This window comes from Epargyreus clarus, unplaced genomic scaffold, assembly GCF_041222505.1.
Source record: "Epargyreus clarus isolate Ecla_fem2 unplaced genomic scaffold, WU_Ecla_fem_2.2 ptg000021l, whole genome shotgun sequence".
Classification (NCBI taxonomy): Eukaryota; Metazoa; Arthropoda; class Insecta; order Lepidoptera; family Hesperiidae; genus Epargyreus; species Epargyreus clarus.
This window is the reverse complement of record NW_027332228.1, coordinates 14,461,963-14,476,694: the sequence shown is the minus strand read 5'-3', so window position 1 is coordinate 14,476,694 and position 14,732 is coordinate 14,461,963. Positions and strand designations below refer to the sequence as shown.

Sequence of the window (14,732 nt, the reverse complement as noted above, 5' to 3'; positions counted from 1 at the left end):
GGAAACGCAAGTCCGTCCGCGACTTCGCGTTAACGTCGATGGTAATTAAAACTGTCAATACTTTTTAGGTCGCAGGGTATTCGCAACGATACATTATTCATTATTCGGTATACGTTTTGTAAGGTGTAAAGTTATGATGCTGAAACATTACTTTATTTATGACATTATATAACAATTGAAAACTTAATACTTATTATTAACAATTGTAGTAAAAAGATATAATTTTCTTTCTCGAAAAAAAATATGTCTATACTTACTGAGAAAACACTTTTGCCACAAACACTTTTAATCCAGTTTTAAAACGCAATAGAAATAGACTAATTATCTAGAACAGTTTACTAAACATTGAAGATTAACCACACATAAAAATATAATTATAAAATACACCGTATTTATTTTTATCCGACTGCCAAGGAAGGTTTATTATATGCAGTATTGCCTGCACATTGCACACTAAAACTAAGTCTATTTAAAACGCGACAAAAATAATCCAATCATTTAAAAAACAAACAATAAACATCGAACATTAAACGTTTAAAAATAGAACAATCCATCCTTTTCAAAGAAACACTAGAAGTTAGTCATTAGCGACAAGATCGGTCGCTACTAAGGACGGAAACGTATCCAAGGTCGCATAATCGGAGCCGGCGACGCGCGACCGACCTATTGTTTTACACCTACATCGGCGTTTTTCTATTCTCCCATTTATGTTTGAAATTAGCATAACGATGCAAGGGAAAAGTTGCGATGGATCGGTTGTTTCGCTTTGAATGATGTGTACATAATTTGCTTTCGCGAGCGTCTATTCCGATATTTCCAATTCCAACATTTAGTTTTTTCGTTTTTACTTCCAGCGTAAAGTTCTTGCATTTCCAGTGGAAGGAATAGACGTGGATGCTTGTTAATTACATAAAAGGCGATCATTTTAAACCACAAGGGTGGAAACGGATCTGTAATTGGATCTGAAAGTAGAGACACTGTTCTATGTGGGATTGATTACAGATGTCCATTGACTATCGGTAGTGTCCAATCACATTTAAATCATATAAAAATACTCTTTAAATGAAAGAAGAAAAATTTATTGAAAACACTTTTCACTCTCTTAAAAACATACATTCGTGTAACGATCACATAAACCATTCCAATCTGGTTGAAACTCATGTGATAGAAATTATTATTCTACTTATTTTTTATTACTGAATTATTGTATCGTGCTGGAATCTATATCTGAAATAAATAAATTATTATTCAATATTTTATGAAGAATACCGAAATATTTTTGAGTATTATCTAATGTTTTGTTCCAATGTCCCACAATACTCGAAACTGATAATAAAATTCGCTTGCTCCAAATTATTAATAGCCTTGCGTGTGAAGTGCCTGCAAATAATTGCACTTCTGACACATAAAGAAGATTGAAAGTAAGGCATAGTAAGAGAATGATACACGTAACAGTCCACCAGTATTGTTGCCTTAATTGAGGGAATCTGCATCAATCAAAAATCACTTATACATACATCTGTTTGGTATAAAACAATTTGACTTGCTAATTTCTTTCCGTTTTGGCCCAACGCCAGTATAGCCACTTGTCAGATCATAAGAGAAACGAAAAACAAATTATAAACAAAGATTATGAAATGGATAATGCTATCATAAGTAATAACTCTTATTATGCAGCAGTAACTCTTCTTCTTTTGCCGAAATGCTTGACTATTTTTGCTATGCTACTTTCATCATCATTATCATCATCATCATCATCATCATCGTGACCATCAACGATTGTTTCTCCTGCCTCATTCCTCCATCGAGTATCTTCTGCAGGTTGTTTTAGAGCATCCTTTTCCAAATTCTCATCCACGTAGTATTTCAAAATACGTCTGCCCAAAGAATTATAATTTCTACGGCAGATATGCCTAGTTCTAATTTATTAACAATACTAATAAATATTCTAACGCCATATTATTTAAACTTCTACGTAAATTTTATGTTTCAATCTCATCATTTAATGACTGATTAGACTTTTAACAACATTTGTATCGCCTCTCGTTCACCAGTTCACCGTGAAACAAGCCAGCTGTTATATCATCGTGCCAATTCGCATCTTAATTACGAGCAATAGATGCATGTAACAATTTGTACCGATAGCAAATTGAGCTAGAAACGCAGAAACAAATGTACGATTTGATACACTTCCGCAGACACGAGGAACTTGTTAGTAAAAGGGGTACACACCTATTTCTGCCTAAAATTGTATGAACATTCGGAAAAGGGTAGCTATAAGAGGATTTTTTTAGAACAGCTTGGAGAGAATAGCTAGAGGAGGATTACTCTAGAACAACCTGAAGAAGTCACTTGATTGAGGAATGAGGCATGAGAAACAATTGTTGATGGTGATAGTGTACTTGTTTGAAGGTGTGGTAAGGGAGATATACTTTTCAGAGGCTTTCCAGTTTAGTCCTAGGTAGCAGCGCATTTGTGACCGACCTGAGGTAACAAACTAATCTTATTTGGGGTTGATTACAGATGTCCATGGGCGCAGTAGCCACTTACCATCAGGACTTCTCATCTGCTACTACTAGATTATAGAAAAAAAAAAACAAATGTGCCATTTGATACACTTCCGCAGACGAGCGGAACTTATTAGTAAGGGATTGGACACAGTTTGATTGAAGCCTAACTCAGTTTGTCAGTTTAACCTGCAGTGGAATCGATTCCTAACTGTATGGATGAGGTATCTGAGTTGGGAAGTTAGTTTGCAGCTCAAAATTCTGTAACTGCTATTAGTGGCTTATTTTAACTATGGCTTTGCTATAAGGTTAAACGGAAAATGGATAGTTAGTATATCACTACGAGTAGTTTCAATTATTAAATTGAAACAATTACCTACAACTATAACCTATTCACGAATCGTCATTTTTAATGAAATTAAAGCAGCACAGGAGCATGCAGTTATTTTCGCATAGAAACTGTAATCTTTCGCAGATAAAATTATAATAGCAAAGTCGGATATGCCTTTCCACCCTGTGAACTAAGTTGGATCTCTCCATTTCAATTGATAAGAGACATCACTTAGATAGCGATAAGCAAGACTTTAGTATCCTTTGGTCATCTTCGACTCCTCGTGTTAGTCCTCACGATATTTTTCAAACCAGAACACAAGAACACTGAACACAGGTATTATAAGAATAAATAGAACTACTAGATAGAAATCGCTTAATAACGGAAGTACTTACAAGGATAAAAACATAAACTAGGAAAAGTATACCAAGAATAGATGTAGCTCTAAGAATACTTGGATAAAATACGAATACTCGGACAAATATACTAATAATACATGTTATCTATAGAAATACTTGGTTTTATACGTATCCTTGTAATCCGGAGCTTGAGTGTAACACATACGTTGTACCAAACGGCCTCGTTACAGTTAAACCTTAGATCGAATTTCATATGACAAGGGCGTGATCGTAACATGGATATCTCAATTATCAGTAACCACAGCTACACACTAAAATGGCTTGGAACATTTAGAACAAATCGTGTAGGTGAACTCTGAAGGATAAATGGAGCTTAGGATATATAAGTTGAAAGACATTGGATTATAGAAACGATAGATCATATATGGGTCTGAAAAAGTATATCAGTCTTATTACCAATAGGGAATAAGTAATTCTGAAATAAATTTAAAGCGTCAGTCAATCTGTGTTGGTGTGAATGTGAATCAAGATGAAATCTTTGACAATGTCCGCACTGTAAACCTACTTATATAATTTCCTTGGAGTTCTTACTGTCAATCGCATAATTATCTATATTCAAAATGGAAATGTAAATAAGTTAGTGTGTGAAGTAGAAGTAGATATGCGTTCATAATCCGAGGAATAAGTTGAACCAAGTATGTTGTCTGTTAACTGTGTTAAGCGCTTCTGTATTATGATTTTAAGGCTGAAGTTAGGTAACATACGAGCTTTGTAACTTTACTTAGGTAAGAAACGCTTCTGTAACCGACTTTAGTAATTTTTGATTGGCTATAACTTATCACTCCCTAAGTCGCTTTAAAAGCTAATCAGTTCTGGCTTTAGAAATAGTCCTAATTCCAGGGCTATTATTATCAAATCCGGGTATAATAGGACCCGCAGAGTTAGGGCCGTACAGCCTCAGGGCCCGAGTGCAAGGTCAGGCTGCAGGTCGGTCGAGACGGGGGTATCGATCGCGCCCCTCTGTACGACTACACACACATCCGCGCGGTGGCCACGACGGCACACAAATTGGGAAGGGTGCGGAAACATTCAAATTTAGGATTCAAGTTAGATTTTGATTGGAAAGACTTAACTTTTTAACACATGTTTCTCATTGAAAGGTTTGTAAGAAAGTGTATACTCTTTGACCTTCGTATCAAGTTTTAATGGTAAATCTGTCATTACATTAACAAAAGTAGGGATTATTAGAATAGTATAAATAGAGTTATTTTATTTCGCTGTAGCTTAGAACAGAGGTAACATAAGACTGGAATACAAATTATACTTGGATAGTTATATATTTTTAAAACAAAGATCACGTTATTTTTTGAGTTTTACGTACGTGCCTACATTTAAGGTTTTTAAAGAAATAATTATTCTGCAAGTATTCCAACAATCGACGCACCCTAAATTAATACGTTTAGATCGTTAAAAATCCTTATTAAAAAGGATGCAAATGAGTCGCATACATTTCCATATTAAAGTAAGTATTAGAACGCCCACGAAACAATGAAAACCCTACGAATAGAACCGATATTCACACTTAATTTATGTGTAAAAAGTGTGTATAAAATGCGAATAAAATCACACTTGTCTTTAGTACATTTTATTTTCTTTAGCTTCATTTCAAATATTACATTAACCAATTTAATATTGCAAACGTCTTACAGCACCTAAACATTTAATACATACTCGTATATATAAAGACAGATAGATCAAAGACATAACTTCAACTTACATAACAGAGCCAATCAAATTGCATCAAAGCTGTGAATCCCCAAAAAACGATCGGATACTATTATAAATACTTGATAGCCTATTTATGATTAATGTAATACCATTTTTATTTTTATTCAATGTAAATGCAGGACAATTCCTACAATAACATGAAAAGCTGGTCACATCTTCATATCGCAGCGCCTTTATACCTCACGGGGCATCACCACGAAGCCTTAAAGCTCCTCTTCTATTAGCTACAGTCTACGAATCTCTATTGAATTTTAAACACCAGACGGTCCCCTTTGTCGCATTGTGAGAAACATAATATGAAATGAAATAGAAGCAAGACAATATGAAATAGAAAACGAAGTCGAATATTTTGACGTTATGCGCTTTTACAAAATAAGCTTTGAAGATTTTTGTACTTATATAAAAAATATTTATTGATTATTCATCACATACCTACAATTCCATATGTCCACACTATACTAAATTGTAATAAGCACGTACGATACGTAAATAAACAATATAACTTTTATTCTCAATATTTGTAATTTACAGCTTTTCTACAGCTTAATAATAATCATAGCATTTAGGAACATTGTAATATATTTTAATACATAATATTTAAACATGAAAATATAATACACTAAGTGCCTACGTAATGAAAACTACGTAACATACTCATACTTCATTTATAGTCATAAATTTATCATCATATTAATATACTACCGACAATAAACTTTCTGATGTATAAAAACCGTTCATACATTTTTACAAAGAGATTTTCTAATACTTAATTCATCTTCACCCAAGTATGTTTTTAAGAGTATCCGATATGTACACTGAATATTAAATATTCAAAACAAATAGTTGATAAATGTATAAATATTAATTCTCATTAATATTCAGATTCAACGCCGCCATGATTGATTAGCTATTACGCATAGATTAGTAAAGATTACTCACTCCTAACAAGAAAATGTACCCAGTTTTGAGAATTGAAATAGTTGCGTAAAAAAGTTTTGCCACGTCTCCGTGCTAAAATGTCCCTAAAATATTTGAAATAATATTTATTTATTATGTAAATTGTACATTGTAATTGTAAATTACGCAGTATTAGTTATTTATTCGTAAATTTTCTCTAAAAATGTTTTTATTTGTCAAGGATTCAAAAAAAGAACTTACTATAATAAGCCGTTTGTGGCTTCATTCAATTTCAAGGCGCCGAAGCATCTTTACTAATTTATGCTATTACGTAACAAACATCAAATATTATCGTTCCATCCATTCGAAACGGCGTATGTAAATAAATTCAAACATGTTTTTTGACATTGACATCGCCAAATATGTGCTTGTTTTAACAAAGCTTGATTTTATTCTACACACGCAAATTATAATTACTTTGACCATAGACTGCCCACAGGTAAACAACTGCTAAATGTTTTGTGTTACAGCTGTATGCGCGATAAACTCTGTAACGTCATTCGTTCAAAAATGGTTATGTACTCGTATTTATACTTGGCAATGCCGTGTAAGAATGGTTACAACGTTTCCATTCAATTGTTACGTAAACTTTATGGAAATATTTTATATATTTAAGTACAGCGCCAAAAATATTCAACTCCTTTTTGGTAAGTTCATTCATAATATTATTGTACGCATGCCTTGTAGATTAACATCTATTAAGCTGTTTTGTATTTCACACGAACGGTCTAAAAATAAATTTTGTATTAATTACACCGAAAATCAGTGTAATTTACGTTTTAAAAGGTTTTCATACAGTGGAGAGACCATTGTATGAAAAATAAGTTAAAAGAAATATGATATATCTGTGTAACTCTTATTTGATTATCTGTGCTTAAATATGTCGCGTTAAAAATAATTTTCGTTGTTTTGTTCTCTTTGTTATTTATTGTTATTATTTTTTGTTTCTTTTTAATTATAATAAGTTTTACTAACATAGGTTTTTAAGTACAATGTAAATGCTAACAAAATATGGACTATGTCTGAGTTAAATGGAAATAAATAAATATCAACAGTGATTGAAATGACTCCAAGTATCGACAAGTGGGCATATGCTTTTCCGTATATTTTATCATTTTATATACATTTTAATTATTTGATTTATTAATTGTACTAATAACCATTAGGTTTTTAAAGTTTAAATTAACTATTATTGGTTTTGGTCCTGATTTTATTTATAGTTTTATTTTGACAAGCAAGTTACAAATTTATATCAGTCTAAGTTTATCGACCAATTTAATATACCATTCGAAAAATATCAAATTAATCAATTAAGTTATTACCTAGTCCAAATCGATACACATTTATCCGTTCAGTTTTTAAATCAGTTATAACCATCGTTTACATCACAGCGTGTAAAGACCCCTTATGCGGTAATCGCAGGACGCCAATGCGGGGGTGCGCGCCGTTTGTAAACGAGAAACGTACTATCAAGGTCAGATACGGATACCGATGTATATCGGATTGTTCTTCGTTTATTAAAATTGTTGTTCTATTGTGTTCTTCACAGGGAAATTGTTTAATTCGTCTATGACTGTTATAGATTATACAAACGTGAATTAGCATGCACCTCACTTAATCTACCGCTAATGGACATCTGTAACCGACTTTATTTAAGACAAAAATCCTATCCGAAGATCAGATATTCCTTACTACTATGAGGACCGTAGAACTAGAGTACCCTACATGTTATCTCTGCTTTATCACAGCTTACAAACTAGAATAGCTCGGTTGCTATTATAAGGCAGAAACAATTGTGACAATGTCCCTTCATTCGAATAAAAAAAAAACTGTTCTAAAACGTTTTAAGTTTTCAAATCATACATTGTACCACTTTGAAATTATACAAAATATATATAATTTCAGAAAGTATCTCTATAGTCAATTAGTTCGTCATAAGCTGAAAACAGTACCTTAACCAATACAAACACAAAGTGCGCGCCAATTAGCCCAATAATCTTCTTAGCGATTCATTGCGCAGCTAATTTTGAAATATGCATTGTAAACACCATTGATCTAAGACCGCGTCTATTTGCTAATGATTAATGAAGCGGAAATAGGAAAGGGCAAAGAAGTGCTGAAGCAATGTCATCAACGTCACACGAACCTCTCTAATCAAATCAGAGCGATGAAAACAGATCGATTGCTTAGCGCATCGCGACTGGGGGTATTAACAGCTCTGTGAGCATCTTAAATTTGTACGAAGAAATTTAAGCAACCAAATAGTTAAAAGTGTACATAATATGTATTTATATTTGGGAAATATTTGCCTTTGGGTGAAATTCAAATACACATGTTATTTGCATAATTAGCACTATATTTGTATTGTATGTTTGTATAGCGCCAATAAAAATAGAATAACCATGTTAAACATTTTATGTCATCTTATTTTGGTCATGTGTGTATGGATAAATATTGAAAACGTGTCACACATTTTAATGAGGCCCTTAGACAAAAATAGAGGATTTATTACAAGATAGATATAGGTTTCTTTTTTTTCTTAAAAATATCAAGGATTCCTGCGTTAAAGTAGAAAAACCAAGGAATGCACAATTGCACGTAGATGTGAATGTAACAAGATGCTTATTGATAATATGGTAATAATACTTTGATTTCAATTTGTGCAATTGTTGCAAACATGTGTTGTGACGTCATTTTCATTGACGTCATTTTCTACTTGTTAAAGGCATTCTTTCATCGTCCAAGTATCATTAAAGTGTCGTTAATGTAAATCAGCGATTAGGTATCTACCTAGGGAGAGGGACAAAAAAGAGAATCTCGCGAGCGAATTGAAAAGTGACCTTGTTGTGGTAACGGTACTTGATCGATTCTTTTGCAAGAATATTTCTCAAAAAACTAATTCCGATGAAACTGTCGCACCTCGTGGTACGATGTCTGAATCTTCAACTACTCGAAGGGTATTGACCAATTCGGCCGCTACAAAGAAAGTCAGAAACCCGTTTTCTAAAGGGCCGCGTGTAGGGCCGGATGTGGTGAGTTCGCTCCACAGTTTACAAATACGATTTACATGCGAATTTACTACGAAGGGCTTGGGAAAGATACAAATTCGCGTAACAGCAGAATAAGAATTGAGAATCCTTGTCACATTTTCATGTTGCAAATAATAATAAATCAGAACCCAACATTCATAGTAATAGCAGATACCCTAGTGGTTAAAAAAGCGGCCTCTCGGTCGAAGGGTCCAAGGTTCATATCCCAAGCTAGCATTTCCGATTTTCATAGTTACTCGTATATTCGTATTAGAAATTAATTATCATTTACTTAAACGATGAAGTAAAACATGTAAGGAAACCTGCATAACTGGGAGATCTTAAAAAAAAGTTTTCAAAGGTATGTGAAGTCTATCAATACGCATTTGTCCAGCGCGATGGACGGTGGCGTCAATCTGATACCCGTGCTCAGCAGCAGTAATGGTTTGACGATATTCATAGAACGTTCACTCCATTGCCTGTTTGTGTAGACTGTTAAAATAGCGATAGATACAGCCACTATTCAGCTCGAAGGAAATTCTAAACTAGTTCTACTAGAATCGTACGTCGTAGCTCCGTGGGAAAACCGGAACCGGAAGTTTACTCCACTGCTTACAACAAATTCGGAATTTACGTTCGAAACCCTACAGTACCCCTAGTATGAGTTTTAAAATGTGCACTCACGAGATCGAGCCGAGAGCTCGGGTCGTTGGTCCGAATCCAATGCATTGGTAGTATAAGTTGTCGGAAATGCACAAACGAGCAATCGTAACTCGTTGACCAGGCGCTCGTTGACGATGAATATTTTGTCACCTTCATACGTACGCAAAAAAAGTGAGACAAATATAATCCGCCATTTTGACAATCTTGAGTTTTCATGAAACGTTTGAGGCCTTTTTTTCTTTTTACCGCGCTAAATATTGATCAACATCCTATAAACATAATGCCAAAGCAAATAATATGACATATATTTAAAGAAAATTTAAAAGATATATAAAGTACTTAACGATGCTTGCGAAAAGAAATTAACGATGCTTTGCTATTAATATAAATATTTATTTTAAATTTATCACTACCATAAAGACAATAAACTTCTTTGTCGTTGGGATTGACAGTTTAACTGTCATGTATTGTTTATTTAAAAAAAATTAAAAACTTTTTAAGTGTCAGTGTTTATCATCTTTCAAAGTTTTTGTATACTTTTAAAATCAAAAACAGTAAAAAGTCTAAGAGAATATTATAACCACTACGTTTTAAAAAGATGCTACTCAATAAAAGTATAAAGTTGTACTTTGTTGAAGTTGAAGTTGTAGTTGTGTTGTGTAAGTTTAAATAATGCTGGAATTCATAAAATCGAGTACCGAGTAGAGAGGTGAGTACGATAATATTTTCTACGTATGTATATGTGAAACGTTTCTTTATACTTGCATTACATTAGCCCCACGTAATTATGCCTTTTGTTTTTAGACACGTCAATTTAAATAAACCAGCTGCTGGCCCCGAATTTATAAGCCGGTGTGGAACATATTGGCGTTAAAATTGCATGTGCACTACTCACATTCAAAGATAACAAGTGGATTGTAAAAAGGTAAAAAATCAATCTATTTTTATTTATTTTATAAATATTTACATGTTGTTTACTTAATAAATAAATTTGAAACACAAATGATGTTGACTGAAACATTTCTTATTTTATTTAAACAGAGATGATAATATGTATTTGCATATCCTTTGATTCTGTTTATTGTTTCCTACAAAAATTTTTAACTGGTTTACATTTTCCTTTTATAATGTTAATAATGTTAATACATTTTAGTTGTATAAAAAAGAGTTATAAAATATGTTTCTAAAGTTTCAAAATTAAAATTTTAATTATACTGTATAGATTGACAGTTATATTAATACATAAGTCCCAATAGGGTATGCAAACAATATGTTACAATACATCAATCAGTTAGGAAGCAGTCAAATTCAGAGTAGTATATAAATTATTTGTTTTGTTGTTTATTTAATTATTCAAAATATTTCATCCTCATAAGTAGACTTTATAGTCTTCCTTGCCACAGTCATACACTAACAAACACTTATAATGTAATACTCCCTGGAATAAGCTTACTAATTATTTTATACTCTGTTTTAGTGGAACTTGTCATCCCCAACGGCATGCTGAAATTTTTGCCTTCAAAAGCTGCATCCAGAATTGCAACCCCACCAGTTGCAGTTCAAGGCATATCAGGCAGTTGACTCCCACCTTTGGACTCACAAGGGAATTGTCACATTTGAAAAAGAGGATAGCATATAATGTATCTATACTAAATGTCTACGTCAAATATCATTCATAGAAATAATGTATTATAAATTATTATTAGCTACCTTGTAATACCGTCATTAATTATAAATGTTAACTTAAATATAATATTAATGGAATTAATACTTTAAATGAATACTTTAAAAGTAATATAATGTTAATATTATATTTTGCCAATTTAAATATCTTCCATTTGCACAAACTAAAACACGATCAAACTTAGAACATTATATAAGTATTGAAGTTAATGTACATTTGTGAAATAGCAATAGAGATAGGTCAGCTTCTAACATTTCCCCAAATTGATTTATTATCTAATAGTTTATTTTATAGAAATTATAGAAAAGGATTTGGAACTTACTTGATAACATATTATTTTTTCTTTTAATAATTTACTTTTCTGTTAATAATAATACATTTTTTTTTTATTTGTTACTTATATTATTTAAATAGTGTATTTTATAATGTTGATATTTTCTATAATGTTATTAATAATTTATTTTGTTACTCACTAATTTATTCATATTGCATCACTTTGTGATACAATCTTTTTTAAATTATCAATGTATTTATTTCATTAAATATTGCAGTAATGATTTGTTACAATATTTAAAATTTAATAGTATAAGTTTATTGTACTTGTAATTTTCACTTTTACTACTAATGTTTTTATTTGCGATTATGTTTATTAATCTTTCCTATTTTTTAATGACATAATATTTACTCACATTTAATTGTTGATACTAATAATTGTATAATATACATTTGTTGTAAATTGTTAATTGTAAATTTGATTTTGAATTTATCATTTTATAATCTAGTATTTCATTATTAGCATTAATTCTTTTTGATGTATTAGTGTTTACTTTGTTGGTACAACTTTTAAATAACTAATAAAAATAAAATAAATTTGTATGTTTTTTATGTTAATTCTTTTGTTAATAATAATAAAGTTGTGAGTAAACAGTTACTGTTGCATATTAATGTAAAACAGTCTTCAGTCACCTCTAAACACATACTTTGATACTAACTATAAATTATATTAATATATTGCATTGTACCTGCAACTTGTATTATAATAAGACATAGTTTTAATAAAAGATTAATTCAATCTGTAGCCTAACAAGAAAATAAATTAATTAAAAAACAAGAACTTGCATTTTTTATTACAATTTATTAAATATTTTTATTACAAAATTTACAATAATATATATTTTATCTTTTTAAGGATAATTGTTTACTAATAGATATTGCAACAAAATATGACGATAATGTGTCAGTATTTTATGGAATGTACCATGGCAGTTTCATAATTTGGGGGAAAGGATTCGAAATTAAAGTAGAATATTATTCTTAATTATTATTTTATTTAAAGGTGTCTGAGTCTGAATTGAATTGAACTATAAGTCCTATACAAATACACATGGACTTAACACTAGAAATGCATTAATGATCTTCATATTTCGATGGAATTTGCCAAAAATTGTAAACTGATTCTTTCTATAGGTAGATGTAAAATGGTAGCTGTATTATTCAAGGGGGCACTCTGCCATGTAGTAGACATCCTGGACACAACAGGGAAGGCTCATCAGATGCCCATTATACCTACACTTCATAGCTGCATTATCTGAAAAATAAAATATAGATATAATACTTATTTAACATTGATTTTATGAATTAAAATAACTTTCAAACAAATGTATCATCAAATTCCACTTCACTTAATTTGTTGTTGAATGCTAGTATTCTACTTAAATAATATATTTTGGTCTGTTTTTACTAATTACTTTAAATTCAAAGACAATGGTCACCAATTGTACCTTAGGTTATTTTCCAATGTTGTATTTGTTACTTTTAATTTGGTCAACAGTTTTGTATTCTATTGTAACGGCTTCAAGGAAATCAAATGTTACTTTTTAAATTATACTGAGTAGTTAGATAAATCAAGGAATTATAAATAGAAATATAAACTAGTAGCCTTTAAAACTTTTGTAACTGGCTTAGTCTTCTTTGATAGGCGAGTAATTAGGGACCCAAATAACACTCTGGTAGTATGGTAACATGGAACATATCCAAGTCATTGCACTTTGTAATAAATAAATTACCATTTAATATATAACACCCATGATAATGTACCTAACGTATTACTTATAATTTATCTTTACTTGCCTTAGTCACTAGCGTCATCCTTGGTAAGCTTTTGAGGTTGGTAGGTTCCACGGCACAAAAGTAGTAGTTTCCCTCTATAAGAAGCACAATAATCAAACTTCTTTGAATGCCTGGCTTGCTTGAATTTGGTTGTAATCCGGGTAATATGACATAAGTTTAGTACGATGCACTAAATCGTTCACTTTCACGACAGTGAGCGTATACACAGCCTCCTTTATAATTCTCGAAGCATAATATGATATCACAACATAATTTTTCAACACAATTTATTAAATTTATTTAGTTTTTTTTCAATCAAAACACAACTCACGGTTTAAAAGCTACCGAGTTCAACACTTGCTCGTAAACGACGTCCGAGTCGAAAATGACGTCATTTTGCTTTGTAAGAAATGTCAAATGTGCAACTTGTACTACCATACCACTCTTTATCGACCGTTTACGAGTTCGCCTTACTCGGTCAAGCGAGTCCGAGCTCGTAAACGGTTGAAATATAAAACTCATACTGCCATATTTTAGTTCCAACAAATTCCGCTAGAGGCGCTGCTAGGAGATGTATGGGCGAGCTCGTTAACGAGCAGCGAGTCGCGGAAACGTTAAAAACTCATACTAAGGGTACAGTTAAGGAAGGACAATATTTAATTGGAAGGGTCTAAGCAGAACGACAATAGTTTTTGTAATCTTAAAATAGACATTTCATAACAGCAAATATATCTTTACCGTACCTGAAGAAGTAAATATAGCGTTAACTGCTTGAAGCAATTAGTTGTTAGTATTACGTAACTGGTAACCATCGGAATCAAAATGAAAAAAAAATGATACTCGATCATATAGTTTATTAATTTTGTCAAGAATTATGTACCTACTCAATATAATGAGATAAGGACACATTTGTCTTAAGTGTGCTTGTAATATAGTGTATTTTGTATGTTATATATTTTGAAATTAACGTTCACCTAATAATATAAACATCGCGTGTCGCTTATTCGTTCTCAGTGTAACAAGTTGGTATTACAATACGGGGTCTAAGGTCCCGGCTTCTACTCCGGGTCGAGCGAAACGCTTGATATTTCTAGCTATGGCACGAGTTGCGTTGCGACGCCATATTCGTGATGCGATTGTACCAATTATCTCTGTTGTTTGTCTTATTTGAAAGTCACTGTGCCTTCCATTATTTGGAATAGAATTTTCATTAAAACTACCTATTTTAATTGCTTTTCAAAATATGTTATTATAATGGTATCGTTTATTTTTACTTATTAACCGCCACGCCAATTTCTGCTTTAT

General features: G+C 31.8%; 1 protein-coding gene and 2 long non-coding RNA genes across 3 annotated transcripts in view; 1 reads left to right on the top strand and 2 right to left on the bottom strand.

The window, feature by feature from the left end:
• knockout (Stork-head domain-containing protein knockout) overlaps positions 1 to 14,732 on the bottom strand; it is a 263,079-nt gene that overhangs the window by 221,063 nt on the left and 27,284 nt on the right. The gene's annotated exons all lie outside the window — the stretch shown is intronic.
• LOC140750824 (uncharacterized) lies at positions 10,134 to 12,026 on the top strand. The gene is made up of 3 exons (XR_012103251.1): positions 10,134 to 10,343; positions 10,439 to 10,559; positions 11,112 to 12,026. It is a non-coding gene; the product is annotated as an uncharacterized LOC140750824 (long non-coding RNA).
• Positions 12,627 to 14,064, bottom strand: LOC140750719 (uncharacterized). The gene is made up of 2 exons (XR_012103243.1): positions 13,449 to 14,064; positions 12,627 to 12,906 (listed from the first exon to the last, which is right to left on the bottom strand). It is a non-coding gene; the product is annotated as an uncharacterized LOC140750719 (long non-coding RNA).